The following is a 17,773-nucleotide window of genomic DNA, read 5'->3' as shown; positions in this document are numbered from 1 at the left end:
TCCGCCGTCAAGCCGATTCCGCCGCAGATTAGACTGGCCCGAGCTTCGGATTATTCATGCGGGAACCTCGCAACTTTCTATGCGCGACGTTGCGCAATCGCAGAAATGACAGACGACGGGCGTTCCAGTGCGTCTCAAAAAAGTCAGCCATTGAAATCGAAGACTGCCGAGATCGCAAAACACGGGGGCAAAAAGCCGTCGTAAATACGTGTGCCGAGATTACAATTAAATTCGACTTAACGATCTCGGCGACGACAAAACACGCAGCGCGCACGTACGCCTCAATTCCCCGCCGCCGTCGTTCCCGATAAACGCTTCTGCAATTATCGTCGGGGTAGAAAAAGAAAATCGGCTCAAGAGGTCATTCGAGACGGAGAGCTGACACAGCGGCCGCTTCTTCTTTTTCGCTTTATTACGCAGCCCGGCACGGCAGCAGCTCGGTAATTATCGACTTACTTAACGGCTATTCGTGAAAAAATTCCGAGAAACTGCGCGCGTATACGTGCGTACGCTTCCAGCGATCCTCGGCCGGTGTCAAGCGGGGCAAAAAGCTGAAATTTGGGCAAAAAATTTGCTAGTTCGACGGAATCCTTGACGTGTTCAATCGCCCGAGCGACGAGTAGTCTCGAGGACAAAGAGAGGGCGCCCGCAGATAAATCACGTAGTCCGCGCGATATTCTTCCCCTTTTTAGCGACTGCTCCATTTCCGGCTTTTCCGTGGCAATTTTTCGAGTGCCGGCGAGGATGCTGGGGTCCGCTCGGGCGTAATTGATCGCGTTTTCGAGCCTCTCGAGTGACGCAACCGGCTCGTCCGCTCGTTTGCAAAACAAGAATAGACGCTTCTCGGATCATTAAAAGAGCAAACAAAAAGCAGTGGCGATTCATTGCGCGCTCTTTTTTCGTAAAAAATAAGGGCGCGCTGATAGTTCGGGGCAGCCGTTGCGAGCGCGCAAAAACTGCAGCATTCCCGAACCTCGGAAAAAGCCCAGTGACGGCCTTACAGTCATCGCGAGTCGAGCCTATGCGGGTCAAGGGTCTATCATTGCGCCAACAGCTGTATTTTATGGCGACGCATCGATTTTCTTCTGTCGCTGGGGTTTTTCCGCCGCGGAGAGGAGAGCGTTTTCGGAGCTTCGCGTAAACTTCTTGCTGCCGCGGCCGAGAGGTGGAAACGCAGTTTCTGCTCGAAACACTCGAGAATGCGCAGTTTGTCATTACGAGCCATTACGCGTTAACTCGAGTGTTTTTAGCTGGCAGTGAATTTGCCTGCGCGCGCAGTTCCGCTGAAAAAAGCATCGCGCTGGAACTGCGGCTGCGCGGGCCTTTAAACCGCGGCAATTGCTACTCTCCGGGCAGGAGAAAGAGAGCGAAAAACAATTAATACGCAGAAAGGCAATGTTTTGAGGAAGAGGAGAGCCGTAAACTGCGCCTTCCGAGCACGGCAGACATCGGAAACTTCCACTTACGAAAAAGCACGGGCGCAGATTCCAATAAAATATCGATAACCCCTTTTCCCCAATCACGGACCCCAGTGCGCTCTCCCCCTCGACGGTTGCGCAGCGGATCTGCACCGGGCAGCGTCGTCGGCCGGCAGATATAGTCGCCTGCAATAATCCAATCGCCGAGCTCGCTCGTTTTCCTCGAAAGAGCTGTGCAGTAACTGCGCGCTAGGAGGGAAGCCGCTGCCATTGCGCGAGCTCGGCTAATCGAGTGACAATTTGTGAATAGGCCAGGGAACGTAGCCGTAGTTAGCTCGAGTTGGACTCAATTTACCGAGGCGGTAATTTCCATTGAGTTTGTGTATAGCGGAACGCGCACATGCCGCAGCCTTTTACGAGCTTATCACGAGTTCGGATTTTCGAGTCGAGCGAGAGGAAAATCGCGGACTCGCGAAAAACGAGGAGCACGGGCGCGGAGGAAGGTCGAAGTACGGAGAAAGAGAGAGAGAGAGAGAGAGAACGGCGAAACAATTGGAGGCGCGGAGGCGGTCGCATTTCATGCCGCTTGGCATCGGCTCCGCTTTACGGCCTGCTTCGTTTTTGTGTTAGCTCTTCGAAAATTATGATTGTTTGTCCGCGAGATTTACTGCGCATGCGAGGCCCGCTGCTTTGCGGAGGCTGCTGTTGCACGAGCTCGGCGAATATCGTGAATTTACAAAGCGCACGACGACGAATCTCCCGCTCGGAGGGAGAGAAACAGAGAGCGAGCGAGCGGATTCGTTCCGCGGATGTGTTTGCTCAAAAATTTGTCGACGCTCGGATCGCGCTTCCTTTTTCACCATTTGCCACGCGTATCCGTCTTGCTTAAGGCCATTCTTTCACCTTTTTCTCCGATCCCTTCGCGGCTGCTCGGAGCGCTGGACTCGCTTTCGTCGCGTTTCGCCGATCGCGAATCGCGCCGATTGCGAAAATCGAAAGCGTTTTCGCGAACGTGCAGGAAAAAGCCGAGGCGTCAGCGGGAATTATAAATACCGGCGCGAGAGAGAGGAAAAAAGAGGCGCGCACGCGCGCGGCGGAGGAGCGAAAAAAGAGGAGCCAAAAAACCGAGCAACGAGTTTCCTGACGCGCAACGATGTCCAGCGCGCACGTGTGCGTCTAGCGATAGCCGTGTAATTAAGAAACGCGTCTGCGGGAATCGACACTGGGCCGGCGTAGCGGGCTCGGGTTTTATCGCCGGGGAAGAAGGATTATGGCCGCGTATTAAGAGAAATCGAAAAGCCGAGAGACGAGGGATAAAAAGTTTAAGAGGGAAGGAGCGAAATGAGAAACGACGCCGGAGAAAAGGAATAAAGGGGAGAGACGGATTCGAAACTGGCCGCGCTCGCGTACATAAATATATAATCACCTGCGTTTCGTTATGCGCCGCACACACACACACACACACACACGCGCGCGCGCACACATACTCACACGAGCGCAGACATTCCTCGGCGAATTCTATTGTGTTTAATAGCGAAAACAGCAGGATTTTCTGCCTCGCGCGCGTCAAACAAATTTCCTCGGGCTGCTCTCCGGCTCTCTGTCATTCTCCCGTTCGTGCCTTCTGGTCCGGCCCGATGCTTTTTTACTGGTTTATGGGATTTTTTTCACGCGGCTCTCCGCTGAGTCGTACATCAGAGCCGGCTGACTGCCGTGCTCTCCTTCTCTCTCTCTCTCTCGCTCGCTCGCAGTCGAAATGAAAATAAAATTCTCACACACGCACACGAGCAATTGCCTCTTCGGGCTGCATCGCTCGCTAGCTCAAGCGTTTTGAGAAAAAAAGGAGCAGCGAATGCCACAAGCAGCCATAAAAACAACTGAAAGTATTAAAAACTTTCGGCCTTTTACTGCGCCGAGCGACGCTCCCGCCGCCAGCATGAAAGAGTCGCGCTGCACATACGAGCCCGCGGAAGGATTATGTCCGCGGCAAAGCGCTTAATAACAATCGTCGAGAAACCGACTTTCCAGATGAATCTCGCCGCGAAACCGAGAGACAGAGGGAGCTGATTAAAAGTCTCGCTCGCGCGGAATGCCCGCTTATTAGATTACCCGAGATTTCTGACGCGTGAGGGGAGCAAGATAAGCAGCGAAATTGCGAGAGATCGAGGCTAAGTGACCGCGGCGCGTCGGCTTTTTTGCATTCCGGTCAATCTTGGCTCGGTTCGCCGAATCGAGCCTGCTCTCGGAAATTGAAATCCGACAGATTTCGCGTCGATTCGCGATCGTTACGAGTAGAGCGCGGGAGTAGTCGCGCACTTGCACGATAATACTGGCGGGCTCTCGCGCGGCAGCCAATATCTCTCTCTCTCTCTCTCTCTCTCTCTCTCTCTCTCTCTCTCTCTCTCTCTCTCTCTCTCTCTCTTTTATCTCATTCGGAGAAATATACGGCGCTCGGCTCAATAATTAAAATCGATAATTATCGTCGCGGCGGTTCGACGTCGGCAATAACCGGTCGTTATCGAGGGGCCAGAAACCCCCGTCGGAGTAGTGCGGCACAAGCGCCGCGGGGCTGCGCTCAAAGGGGTGACGCGCGGCCGAAGAATGCGCGTCTGCTCTATAAAGCGCGTAAGTCATATTGAGAGGCTTGCAATTTCCACGCTTTTTTCAGCCGCCGGCACTCGAAGCTTGATTTATTTCTGGTAGCCGTAGATAAATCCCGCGTCGCTTAATCTCGCTGTATGCAAACACTATTATCTCCGGATTCCTTTCTTCGACTCTCCGAGTGCAGCATTTTCATCTGGACGCGCCGCGTCGACCGGTCAGACCGCTCCCTCTCTCGAAAAATCAAAAGTCACTTCATCTCCCCAGTCGGAATTTCATCTCGCCGAGAAAATTATAGAGCTCCGCGCACTTTGTTCTTAAAACGGCTGCGGGTGAAAAAAGAGTCGGAAAAAAGCACATATTAATTTCCTACGTTGGCACAATGCGCTGGAAACGCAGTCTCGAAAAAGCCGACTTACTCGCGCGCACATGCCCCCCCGGCGCTCGAGTGCATACGGGCGAAGAAGAGCCAAGTCACCGATTTAAATTGAAGCGAGCCGTCCGCTCGGGGAAAAGTATCGGCCTCTTGAGCTTTCTATCGGTCAACTCAACCCTCGTCTGGCCGTCTCTCCCGAGCTGCCTCCTCAACTATTTCGGATTATCAATAGGCCGAAGAATGTGAGAGAAACGCCGGGGCGATTTAATTCGCCCGTAACTCGAATCCCTTTAACGCGAATTCTGTAATCTCGCAGGGAGCGCAACCGGTTGACAGTCGTAAGCCGCCTAATAACCTCATTTGCGGCACTCTCTCTCTCTCTCTCTCTCTCTCTCTCTCTCTCTCTCTCTCTCTCTCTCGCTCTCGACTCGCTCCCTTGCCCGCGCGCAATATCAAAGTTCATACAAATGAGGAATCGCATTAATAAACGAGATTAAGCGCGGAATTAAGAGCGCGCATTATTCAAAGCCGCTTTAAGACGCGGCCGTAAAAATCGTCTGGTATCCTCCCCGCGTACAGCCAGGTAATTACCCCGCGCTCTCGCCCGTACAAAAAGGGACTACACGCCGATATTTCACGTCCTCCCCCTCTGCGCTCTCTCTCTCGATTAAAATGTCCGTTAACGTGAGAAATGATCGTGTTTTCTAGTACGCAGCTCTTGATGCGCTCTTTTTCGGAAAGCGGTGCGCCACGACTGCCGTGCTCTCCAATGAGCTGAGAGAGCTGATCCCCGGCGCTCACTCAAAGCTAGCCCTGCGAGAATAAGCGGGCGAGCGAGACGACACTCGCGGAAGCGTCTTGCGACTGCGAAACAGGAACTTCCGGAATGCCGCTCTCGGTAACCGGTTCTCCGAGCTCTCGTTTCGTCGCGTCCACGATGTAAGGAGGGGGCCAGCTCGCCGTCTCTCTCTCTCTCTCTCTCTCTCTCTCTCTCTCTCTCTCTCTCTCTCTCTGTACCACACTGTAGCCACATGCAGTGTCGCGCGAGCGGACCGTTATGCTCGGGCATTAATTCATAATTAGAGCGGCTGGCGCCCACCTACCGAGGGCCTAACCCACATTCCTCGTCGGCACCGTCCGTCCCGATGTTTACACACGGAGAATTTCCAACTAATTACAGCCAGCAGCGCTGACGGAAAGCGAAAATCAACTTGTCGAGTCGGCTAATCGGCGGATTGAAATAAACAATCGCGCGCGAATCCAACACGTGTCGGAGGCGCGAGTGAAACATCAAAATCCGGCTTTACTCTCTCTCTCTCTCTCTCTCTCTCTCTCTGCCTCGCGCGATCGCACTCCCGGCGGCGATACATCTCTCCCTGCCTCGCGTGTGCGTTACGTGTCACCGTCCACGCCGTCGTAGGAGTGTACAAACGCATGTAAATATGCGACACGGCTCGCGTGGCTCGCCAATCTCTCCCGCGCTCCGTGTACACGAGCCCGTACACGTGTGCGCAGCATCACGCCGATTCCGCGTGCTTCGCGCGGCGAAATTTATGAAAACCAAGTCAACAGTTGCGTAACCTCGTTTCGGGCGCGCTGGAAATCAAGGCGATTACACGCCTCGCGCGCGGGCGGCGGAAAATAAATTAGAGCAATTTTTATACAGCTTAATTGGTTTAGGGCTTAGTGAAAACCGAACGAAAGCCACTTATCGCGTGTGTGCCGAGGGAGCAGCTACTGTTTGCCGCCGAGCTCTCGTACGCGTTCCGCAGCTTTGTGAGAACAGATTTTCCCCTTAATTCCCGCCGGCTCATAAATTGTACGCGTTCGCGAGGAAAGCAAGCACCTTTAAAGCAGCCGCCGCTTGCTATCCGGGCGCGGGTGATAAGGCTTTATCGAGTCCCTGTTTAGCGAGCGCGCCTGCACCGCGCTCTCATAAAACCACATTCGAGAAAATTCAAACACGGGCGCGGACTGCATGCGAGGAGCACACTTACAGCGACGCGAGTAAGAGTCGAGAAAACAAGCATCTTCATCTTATTCCGGCGCCGCGAGCAAACATACGGGTGGCGTTGCCGGTTCGACGGCGCGGCGACGACTCTTTCACACGCGCGCCTTCGAGGGGGAGCTGCCGCGGAGGAATTCTTCGTCCGGAGATTAGGCGGCGGGAAGTCAGCTTCCGGGCGTAGGCGGCTTTTTTCCTCGGCGCGGATCGAACAATTAGCCTCTCGCTTGTATAACGCTCCTCGCGCCAGCGACGCTTCTGATGGTTTTGGCCGATCGAGTCGATCGAGGAGCCGATCCCGCGAGCGGGCTGCTACGCTGCTGCTAGGTTAGTTGGACCCGAACCACGCGTTCCGCAATTTATTTTAAATCGGTAGATCAGCCGTCAGCTGACCGGGCATTTTTGGCATTGCCTCGCGCCGCGGCGAGGATAAAAAATAGACGCGTCGCGGCCCCGCAGTGAGCGAGAGAGAAGCGAGGCAGCGCGGAAAATCGAGCGATGATTCATTGTCAGCTCGGCGATCGATAATTATAGTCGCGATCGTCCGTCAAACGGCGGTTTTTGCGGAGCGACTGCGGTTCATTAGGCTTTCGGAGCCCGTAGCAAATAAAGATGCGAGCCGGGCGTTTTTCTCGGGAGCCCTATTCCCACGAGCCGCAGAATCGCGGAGACGAGTTTTTCGGCGAAAGCTGCCCGCGTCGCCGATTTCGCGGCATTTTGAAATTCAAATCCGCGCTTTTTCCGCGCTAAATTTAAATTTACGATACACGTCGAGAGTCGCTTCGCCTTCATTGCGCGGCTCCGCGACATTAAGCGGCCCCAGCCCGACGTTTCCACAAAGCCGCTGAAACGCGAATTCGGAGATTTATTTCGGGCGGCACCTCGAGACGCGCGCGCTTCTCCTCTTTTTTCCCCTCGTGGGCGCTCACCAAGTCAAACAATATAATTCACCGCAGAGCCGCGGCGCATTCTCTCCTCCGCTTCGGCTCTATTCCGCCGCCGCCGCCGCCGCCGCGAAAACACGGCCTGATGGAAATAAAACGCAATTAATGTTGATCAGTTTGATTAATTGCCGCGGCGACCGACGTTCGCCAAGGTGCGCCCGAATTCTCACCGGGTTCGCAGTTCTGAGTAATAACGCGCCGACACGTGCGAGCACTGGCGCAATAATAGATTTTACGATCGTGGAAAAGCGCCGCCGAAAATTCGCCACGAGTATAGCTCGTCTCCGCGGCCCCTAATTAAATGATAAATCGATCGATAAATGGCCCGTAAAACGAGCGACTAAATAAATCCGGCGGGCCCCTCTCACGAGGTCGTTAAGCGCTAATCTGCTGACAGCGCCACCCAATCGCGTCGTTTATCAAGCGCGCGGCACCAAAAAGAAGGAAAGCTGCGGCGGCGGCGAGCGTTAAATAGATAAACTGCGGCTCGACGAAAACTCCCGTGAAAATAAACTCCTCCCCGAGACTGCCGCGCAGCTCATCGGCATCGGGGACTTTCCTCTCCTCACTCTCCCTCTATCTCTCCCGTTCTCGGGTTGTACATAAATATTTCGTAAAAGAGTGACCTGTCGCTTCTGGTGGCACGTGCGCGTGTGTCGGTGCGAGTCGTCGCGTCGGTAGCGATGCCGCCGCTCTCGCCTCGCTCGTTGATTTATCGCGGTCCGCGCTGCAGCGGCGGCGCAGAGAGCGCGAGAGGGACCGAGCGATCGAAGAGGGAACGGGACGTTGCGCTCGGCGTGCGGCGAAACGCGCTTACTTATCGGAGCTGCTGCTGCTGCTGCTGTTGCTGATTGTCCTCGTGTCACGGGTGAATTTCGATCAATCGAGCGGATTTCTGTCGCGAGGCCAACGACCGCGAATTGTTTTCCCGGGACTTGTGCGCCTTTTTTCGTAACGTTCCGCCGCTTCGTATTTTGATTATCTGGCAATTAAGAGCGCGAGCGCGATCGGCAGGCCGACGACCCACGATCGCGACGTCAGCGCTTTTGCCTCCGAGACTGTATTATATTATGCCCCCCTCATTGTTTCGCCGCCGTCCTCCTTTTTGCTCGCTCGCTCGCTCGCTCTCCTCGTGATCTCGCACACATCGCGAATCGATATTTATATTCCCCGGCGCTCGTCGATCTCCCGAGAGCAAATTCCTGCGGTCGCGCGCGATTGCATTGTGCGCTGGCGCGGCACACTGTACGCGCGCGTTGCAGGAAGCGCGATTACTTTCTCGCGGCTCGTTCTTCGCCTCGCTATTTATCGGCCGCACGCGTAGAGCTATCGGCGAGGCGTCGCGCCTCGCCTCTTCCCGGCAGCGCGGGCAAATTTATAATTGTTTATTGACGTTAATGCCGCGACGGCGACTTTCTAAAGGCGCCGGCCGGACCGCAGCTCCCGCGGAAACTCCCACCTCGGCGGCCGGAGATGAGGAGGGAGACGTGGCATCGGCACCGCGAGCGCCCTGTCATCTCTCGGTCGGTCCTCTTGATTCGCGCCGATCGCCGCGCTGCAGCCGTGATGAAAGAAGAGCCAGGCAGACGTGACTCAATGAGCCTTTTGTGCAAACCGGTTAGAATGAAATCCAAGGCGGAATAATCAATCCGAGCAACGCAATGATCGCCGGCTTCTAGTTTGGGAAATTCGCGTGAATCACTTTGTCAGTCGCGCGTCCGTGGAAAAACGCGGCCGGAGAATTTGACGCTGCGAGCCGCGGCGCAGCTGCCGTGTTAGCTGAAACCGGTTAAAATGAAATCTCGCCGCGCTGCAGCGGCAGCGGCAGCAGCTTTGTTGTTTTCTACTCTTTCTCTCGCGTCAATCCGGCTGTTGCGCTGCCTCGGTTCTGCACAATAAATTACGGAATTCTCGCGCCTCGCCTGCGTTTACGAGTTTTCATTATGCACTGCTCGCTATCGACTGCACTCGCTTATTAAAGCACGACCGACGCGTCCTGCCGAAAACGGGAGAAGCCTCTCATTTTTCACCTTCGGGAAGGCCGCTCGAAAAATTCATCGCATCGTCCTTCGCTCGCTCTCGAGCAGGAGATCTCGCGGAGAGCGGAAATCAGGTGAAGCATAATGTGGAATGCGGCTCCAAGAGACGGCTGAGTGACATTTTGGGGGCGCGCCGCTCGTTTGTCATAGCCGAGTCTATGGTGAACGAGCCGAGCGAGCGAGCGAGTGAGTTCTCGTTTATAATAATGTCTCTTGGCCTCGTCTCACCTCTCGACTTTTCTCGATGCTAATGCGCTATTAATTCGCCCTCGTGGGGGCTAACGCAAACGGCCTGTCGAGGATGCGTTCGTTCCAAGTATACAAACGGCCAATTCCCCGATAGACATCAGAAAAACGACGAAAACCACAATACAACATCGAAAATTATTCCGGCGTTTTCACATGCATTAAGATAGTGGCGGCGGCGAGTCCTGCAGCGCACGCTGGGCTATCGGTCAAAGTCACGCGTCGCGGCGGCAGCGGCTTGATTCCTCCACGAAAAAGATTATTATAAAAGGGGGAAAACGTTGCCGTAACCCTCTCCTTCCCCCCGCTGATACGGATGATTAATGGCCGAACGATCGGTCTTTTTTCGCGCTCGTACGCCCGATACGTGTTTCTCTCTCTCTCTCTCTCTCTCTCTCTCTCTCTCTCTCTCTCTCTCTCTCTCTCTCTCTCTCTCTCTGTCTCTCTCTCTCTCTCTCCCTGGCTTTGTAATTATATTCCTGATAGATTCGTCGGCTGCCGCTGCTTGTTTTGCCTCGGCACTTTCATTTGGTTTTGTAATTCCCCTCCCGGTCCTACGCGTTTAGCGCCGATTTCGCGTGCATTACGTCTATACTCGGCCGGCCGAGACATTTCAATAAGACTCCCGGCTCCTTCTAATGGGATTCAGCAGACAATAGCTGCAGTTTTTGCGGACGACTGCGAGCACATAATATAATACGAGCGGCGCGTCGCGTAAGCGCGCGATACACGACAATTTATTTGCGCGAGACGCGCGTCGAACGTGTCCCACCTTCGCAATATGCGCGCACACATCGCGTTCGACATATTCTGGATTTCGCGCCTTTTTCGTTGTTCCATTGTCTTTTCCAGCGAGGCGCGAGTCGCCTTTTTTGGCTTGCGCGCAAGCTCTCCCGGCGCGCGTACGTACAACGGAATCGCGCGCGGCGATGTTTATTAACCGGCACTCGTTCGCCGCTTCGGCTTCGTAATTGGCAGCCGTCTCTCCTCGCTCGCGCCGCCGCCGCATATAATACCCACGTGTGCATGCGCGAGAGGAATAAGTATTGCGCCGCGGCCGACTGCTCCGCACAATCGCACCTATACGCGCGCATATTCTTTCATAGCCGGGGAAGGACGCGTAAACAGCCGTAAAACTCGGGAGCGACGCGCGGGAGACACAAAGGCGGCCGCCGCCGCCGTATATTTTCGTCGCCACGATACGTGCAGTAATTTCGTCTGCGCGGCGTTATACGTGGAGTTTCTCGCTCTGCGGCGCGGGGGAAATTAATACATTATAATTTCAGACATCGGGAATTCGCGAACAATGAGCGAAAGAGCCCGGAGAGACAGCGACGAGGCAATGAAATTTACACATAATAGTCACTGAAAACGTGCAATTACCCGTTATCGCGATAATGTTTAATCATACGTTGCACACATGCGCGAGCGCGCGCTCGCGAGAAATGACCCGAGCATCTAAAGCTATTTCAGACGCCTACCCGCTCGCGCCGTCCTCGGTCCCTCGTTCTCTCTGCCTCTTTCTCTCCTCTCCTTCTCTCCCTCTCTGCGCCGTCTTCGCGCAGCCGCGCGCTATCTAAACAATCGGAAAAGTCATGCCGCGTGTCGTCAGAGTCGTCGACAAAGTATACACATTTGCAGCCGACGAAGCTGCCTCGAGCATAATAACGGGTAGGGACTCTCTCGCCGCGTATTTACAATAGAATAGTCAATCGGGAATTCGCGACTTTTAATTGCCGCGGCTCGGCGCGCGCGGACGCCGCTCGCAAAAAGCATCTCTCCGCGGGGCATTCCAGCGCGCATAACGCGTAATAAAGCCGGTCAGAAAAAGGGAGGCGGAGGCAGCAGCAGCGGAGTTTATAAGACCGCATTACAAGCCGGCTCCGACTGGCGCAGACCGCGAGCGGAGACAAAGGAAAAGATAAAGAAAGGGCTAGCGGTGGAGGACACGGCTGACATGCCAACACCATAATTATGTGTGTCCTGCAGCCAGACGACGACGGGACGTGATCAAATGCGACGCGCGCATTTGCAAAATATCAATAAGCCCGCGCTCGCCTGCTTTCGATTTTCCACGCCGCTGCAAGCGCATGCACGCGCTGATTACTAAGAGGCCTTTCTCCCGCCCGCGCGCGCGCGCGCTCGCCAAATTCCGGTGTCGATGAACTCCTTTTTCGCCGGTGTCATCGCGCGTTTCGTAACGCGAGTGCATTCAAATTTTCGTCGCGGCAGCTGGCCGGAGGCGGAAAAATGCGCGGATTTCTTTGCGCAAGACTCGGCCGATGGGCGCGTAAACTCGGAGGCGAGCCGCGAGCTTAATAAGTGACAAATGAAACGAGAAGGAGCCGCGCTCGCCGGCTTCCTGTGTAACAAAGAGAAAGAGAGGGAGGAAAGTCGAGGGAGGAGCGACAGAGACACGATGTGATTAATGGACTCGAGAGCCGAGCGGGGATAAGATCTCCGATGGAATTCCCGAGTCGGGCTCCCAGCTCGGCTCTCTGCCCTGCCAGCTTTTATGTATTGGATTTCTTTCAAATTCGTTGTACTTTACCCGCCGGCAGAGTGTGTTAATCGCTCTCGATGCGGCGACTCGCGAACTCCATTCATCATCCGCGATGCGCCGCCGTCTCCTCGCACGCGCAATTCGTGGCTACGACATCGCCGGCCGCAGCGGCGCACTTATCGCTATTCAGGTCATCGACTGGGTTGCGCGTAACCGATAGCCCGACCGCGGGATTTTTGCATTCTCATTTCCAACCGGACGAGTCAGCTTCAATTAGAATATCTATAAATATTCGCGCAGCCCAACCGAAATTAGCGCGGGGAAACGAAGAAAGCGCGGTAAAAGACAATGGCCGCGAAACAATAAGCAACACTCGTCAGATGGAAATAACAATGCTCCTCTCGTCGCCGCTGGGAAGCGAAAAAGTGATTTACGCCCCGCGCGGAATTCACGCGACTCTGGCAGCCTCGGCTGGACGCCGCCGCCGAGACAATGGCGCTACAGTCGTCGCCGATGTTAATGAGAGTCAATTAATCACGCGGGGAGTGAATCGGCCGATGCGCGGCTCATTAGAATTTCAGCATTTTTTGGCGGCCGGCGAAGTTCGAGCGCGACAGTCTCGGACTGCAGCTCTCTCAATCCAGATCGAAAATATGTAAATAATCCACTCGCTCGAAGGAGCATTTTAATAGAAACGATTCATCATTCCGCGCTCTCTCCTCCTTTTTATCCTCGATTCCGGTGCTGCCTCCGCTCCGGCCGTCATGCCCTCGTTCCGACCGAGCGAATATGCCAACTCGGCTGCTCTCGTATACCTGCACTTTGCACTCTGCCCAGAGTGCACCACGTTTTCCAGCGGAATCCGAGTTCGAAATTTAATTTTTGAACCTCGCGCGGCTCGACAAGCTTCTTAATTAAAAAAGAGGAATTTGCGAAAAGAGCCCTCGTCAGCGGCGCCGACACGTCCGACGTCAGCCCCTCATTATCGCGCGCGCGATTGTCCCTAAAGCGTCGGGCCCGTCACTTTGAGCAGCGTAAAACCCGAAAAGCTTCTCGCCGTCTTCCATTCTCGAGTCGTTCCCGGAATCGGCGAGTTTCCATGAATCCCCGCGAACCTCTTACGCTCGCGCATACATAAATCCGCGCGCATATAAATACCCTTTCACGTATAAGCGGATTTATGGGCGAGAGCCCGGGTCCGACGGCGGGGACTACTTTTGTTTCCCCTGCCGCGGGAATCTCGTAAATTTCGCGCAATAATTCGTGCGATTTGTCGAAAAAAAGGGTAGTGGTAAAAACTGCGCGACGTGGCTGGATCGCAGTTCACGGCCCCTGTTCCGCGTAAGCTAGCGCGGCTTAATTTAGAACCGAGAATGGAGTAATTTGGCAAAATTCGCCGGCTCCCCCGAGAGATGCATCTCGCCGGCGCATTATCTCCCCCTCGCAAACGGCTTCCTCTCTCCGGATTTTTCTGCGTTTCGCGGAATCGGCGGCGCTCGATTCGTTCGTTTTATCCGCTGTCCCCGCTCCCCTCTGCGTATGCAGCGAAGCTGAGGAGGAGGAGGAGGAGGAGGAGAGGAGCGCCCGGGGGCCCGCAGCGCGCGTTTTGTTCCTTTCGTGCGGCCGCGTCGTAGCGGTCGTTGTAATCGGGCGCAGCTCGTCGGCTCGAATTTTCGTTAAATTTATGCAATTCCGCCGACTCATTTTTCATCATCCGTCTCCCTCGCTCCCTCGCGCTCGCGCCGAGTTTCTTTTGACCGGTCGAAATAAACTCGGTATATACGAGCGGCCCCGGGGGAAGAAGGATTCCTCCTCTATCTCCGTCTCTCTGCTTCTGGCGCTGCTGCTGCTCCCTCCTTCGCGGAATACGCTCGATGAAATTTATTCTTCGTACGTGAGCGCTCGTATTTTCGATCCCTCCTCTCCGCCGCTGCTTTTTTTTCAGTTTTTCGGCCCCGGCCCTCTCGCGGGATTTTTCAATTAATGACCCGCGCGCGCAGGCGAGTTATTCGCGCCGCGGATATTGCGTGCGAGCTGCAGCGTAGGGCATTCAAAGCGAATTGATGCAGCTCTCGGCGGGGCAGCAATCGGGAATAATTGAAAACGCCGCGGGAAAGGTGGTAGTTTGGCTGGAAAACCGCGGCGTTTGCGTCCGAGCTCTAATTGCCTACGCGCGGCCCGATGAGCCAGAGGTGAAAGTACGGAGGCGAGCTTTTGCGCGAGCGGACGCTAATAATCGGCCCGAGTCGGCGGGGAAAACTCGCGCGGCTTTCTAAGCGTGTTTAGCGAGGCCTTATTCCTCCACTAAGCGGCGGCTTTTCTTTCTGTTTCAGGTGAGTTGTCGCATCGCGCCAGGCCGCGAATCGAGAACGAGCGGCGGGTCACTAACACCGCGACGCGCGCACGGGAGGGAGGAGGGGGAAGGAGAGCGCATATACTGCCGGCACGCACTATAAATCTCGGGAGAGTTTTAATGCCTCGCAGCTTGCACTCTTACTCTCTTTCTCCGCACGGCGATACACGAGCGCGGCAGTATCCCTTGTTTCGACTCTTTCTCCTCGGGCAGGCTTTTGTTGCGCGCCAAACGAGCTGCTTTTGTTTGCTCGTCCGCTCCGATATGATTAATTTTTCGGCTCTCCGCTCGCGCGCTAATGGCATCGGAGAAGCGGCAGCGGCTTTCCGGATTTTCGACTGAAAAACTCGCAGCGCGGAGCGTCCCGGCGAATCGGAGGCTGGCGCTTTTTTCGCCAGCATCCCCCCTTCCCTCGCCGGCTGCTTATTTGCATACGGACGCATAATGCCGGCGCGGCGCACCCTTTTACTATTAATTTTATAAAATTATTCAGCCGCTCGCAGCCGTCGCTCTCCCTCTCGCCCGGCTGCTATTGAAATAACGGATTTTCGAAATCACGTTTTGGCCGCTCGCAGGGGACGGAAAAGCGCGCATGCGTAATCACTGGTGGAAAAAAGCGGTGAAACGGGAGCCGCTCGTAAACTGGCGACGGAATTATCTATGCAGCCCACCCCGGGCCATTGTGCGATCATCGGGGCTGAATTTTTTCTCGATTAGCGCGCGCATGAATTATTTAATGCGCTGCGCGCGAGGAGTGAAAAATTTCCTGCGATTCCCGGCTCGGTTTTGCATTTTAACGAGGCCGGAGAGAGAAAAAAGTGTCGCGCGACCCTCGCCAGCGAGAAGCGCTTTGTAGCAGGGGTCGCATACAGTCGGCAATCCGTTTATTCGCCGCCGCGCTCCGGGCTCTAAACCGCTGCTGCTGGTCTCGAACAGTTATTATTTCGGCTTATTGTGCTCGGCGGCGAGCGGCTCTCCGATCTAATCACGCCTGCGTAATCCGCAAAGTTTCCACTGCGAGGAAATGCGCGCTGGCGTATAATGCAACGGTGCAGCTCGAAGAGGAGCGGCACAATACCGCGGCGGCGCCTGGCGATCGATGTAATTAGGCGTCCAGCAACGGCCCTTTCGTGCTGCGCCGGCGCTCGCTCGGGGGTTTCAGAAGTAATTAAAGGAGCGGACGGCGCTCTCGGGAGTAGCGCGGCGCATGCGCCGACCGTCTGCGAAGGGTAATTAATTAATCGTCGGACGTCCTAGCCGCGCTCGAGAATGGATTCCTTCCTTCGATTCCGCTCTCCCGCTCTCGCGGCTCTACGTACTCGACGCGGCTTATGTCTGATTTGTTTTCTGTCGGCCGCTCCCCCCTTTTTCTGCCCGCGGCTTTTGTTGTTTATTTGCCGGCGGGCCTTCATTTTTCACGCGTTTCGGATCGCGTGCGCGCCTCATTTATGCGGCCGGCTTTCGACGATGCTGGAATATTTCGCGAGCTGGAACTAAACTCGGCGCGAACTTTCCGCTCGTCCCATTAAGACGTTTTAGCGCATTTCGAGAAACGCCGGATCATATCCTCGGCGAGATCGGGAGAGCGGCCGCGTTCAGGTCCTAAATGGCCGGTGTTACGCTAAGTGGACCTAACCAGATTAGTGAGCCGTTCTCGCTGGCTCCGCTCTGCTCTATTTTTAACACCGCGCGCGCTCGTCTCTGCTCTTCTTAGCGGCTCCGCGTGCAGTGCGCGCGGCGTGTTTATAGCGCGTTATACGATCGGCTAGATGAGAGGGACCGGGAGAGAGAGAGAGAGAGAGAGAGAGAGAGAGAGAGAGAGAGAGAGAGAGAGAGACAATGGGGATAGGCGCGAAGAAGAGCAAGAGGAGAACAGGAAAAAGGACCGAGTCGCTGTCGTTGTCGCGTGTGTTTCGCGGAGCGGCTCGTTATTTCGACTGGCCTTCGCGAGCGCCGTGCGGAGGCGCCTCTCGGCCGGCGCGCATTACGAATGCAGGAAAACGCGCGCACAAAGGGGGTTGCTCGACTTTTGTTTTACCCCTGTCCTCTCGCGGCGCACGCAGCAGCGGCTATTGTGCGTCTCAGTGGCGTGCCATTATCCGGCGCCGATAACTGGTCGATACTCGGAGCGAGAGCAGCGCAGAAGTTCGTTTCGCGGATTCCCCGATAAATCCGACTCTTATCGCGCGGATTACACCGAGCCGGACGCGGCAGGGAATTTTATATTTCCGCACTCTACTCGGCTCCCTCTCCCGCGCTCTCGCGCGCACACTCGGCATTACGAATATTATTATGACTCCTCGAGCCTCGCTTCTGGGAATCCCATGTTTTTCATTCTTTAATCTCAGCCTCTCGTGTTTCACACCATATCTTATGAACACACATGCTTGGCTTTTTTCGCTTCGGCCCCTTGCCCGCGACGCGCAATGTGTACGCCTGCACTTGGCTCTCGGCTTTCTTTATCGGGGAAGACTTTTTCAGCTTCTGTGGAAATTACGTGATTCGATTTTAACTTTTCGCACTGAAAGCCGATCCACGAGTGCGCGGCTCGAGAGCTTCCGAGAACGCTTATTCAAAATCCGAATAACAAGTTCTTTGTGCGGGCTTCGAGTGCCTCCGAGTAATTATGAAACGATATCTGGGCTGATTTTCTTTTACAAATGCAAAAAGAGGCGACTTCCCCTTTCGATAGGGCGCCCGCGGCCGATCCGGTTTCCGTCTCTTCGTCTTCGCGCGTATCCGGATACTATCTCCGCTACCCGAGTGTTTGACGAACGAAACGCCGTAACTCTCTAAACGCCGTAACTCCGCGGGATTCGGCGGCCGGCTGCGCAGGAGAAACGAGTGGTCCGCGCCGTTAAAAAAGTTTGATAACATCGAGAGCGCTTCGCCGAAAAGCTGCGAGCCGATTTACGAGCCCGGTTTATCAATTTCTGCGTGCGGAACGGAATCTCGCGTGTTTTTCAATAATTAAACGGCAAAAAATCCGACAGAAGCTGCTCTCTCTCTCTCTCTCTCTCTCTCTCTCTCTCTCTCTCTCTCTCTCTCGGCGGAACCGACGGCGCATACGCCATAAGTCCTGGCCGAAGTGACGCGCGGAATTGCTTTATCGCATACATATACATAGAGCGCGTACAGCGATGGCGCATGCCACTCGCGGGGATGGCCGATGGATGCATGCACTCGGCCGTGCTCGCGCGAGCGGGGAACAGAAGGGATAATTAACATCTGTTACAATGCCTATTGCGTGCGACCCGGGTTCCGCTGCCGCCGCCGCTTTCCTCGCTC

The 17,773-nt window shown here is 55.1% G+C and overlaps 1 protein-coding gene and 1 long non-coding RNA gene across 3 annotated transcripts in view; one reads left to right on the top strand and one right to left on the bottom strand.

Annotated features, from left to right (window-relative positions):
• LOC103316196 overlaps positions 1–17,773 on the bottom strand; it is a 130,460-nt gene that overhangs the window by 57,389 nt on the left and 55,298 nt on the right. The gene's annotated exons all lie outside the window — the stretch shown is intronic.
• The window catches only part of LOC100116283 (zinc finger protein castor homolog 1), a 61,717-nt gene that overhangs the window by 1,026 nt on the left and 42,918 nt on the right, over positions 1–17,773 (top strand). The window lies entirely within an intron of this gene.

This window comes from Nasonia vitripennis, chromosome 5 (assembly GCF_009193385.2).
Source record: "Nasonia vitripennis strain AsymCx chromosome 5, Nvit_psr_1.1, whole genome shotgun sequence".
In the NCBI taxonomy this organism is placed as follows: domain Eukaryota; kingdom Metazoa; phylum Arthropoda; class Insecta; order Hymenoptera; family Pteromalidae; genus Nasonia; species Nasonia vitripennis.
Note: the sequence above shows the minus strand (reverse complement) of the source record. Positions and strands in the feature narration are given on the sequence as shown.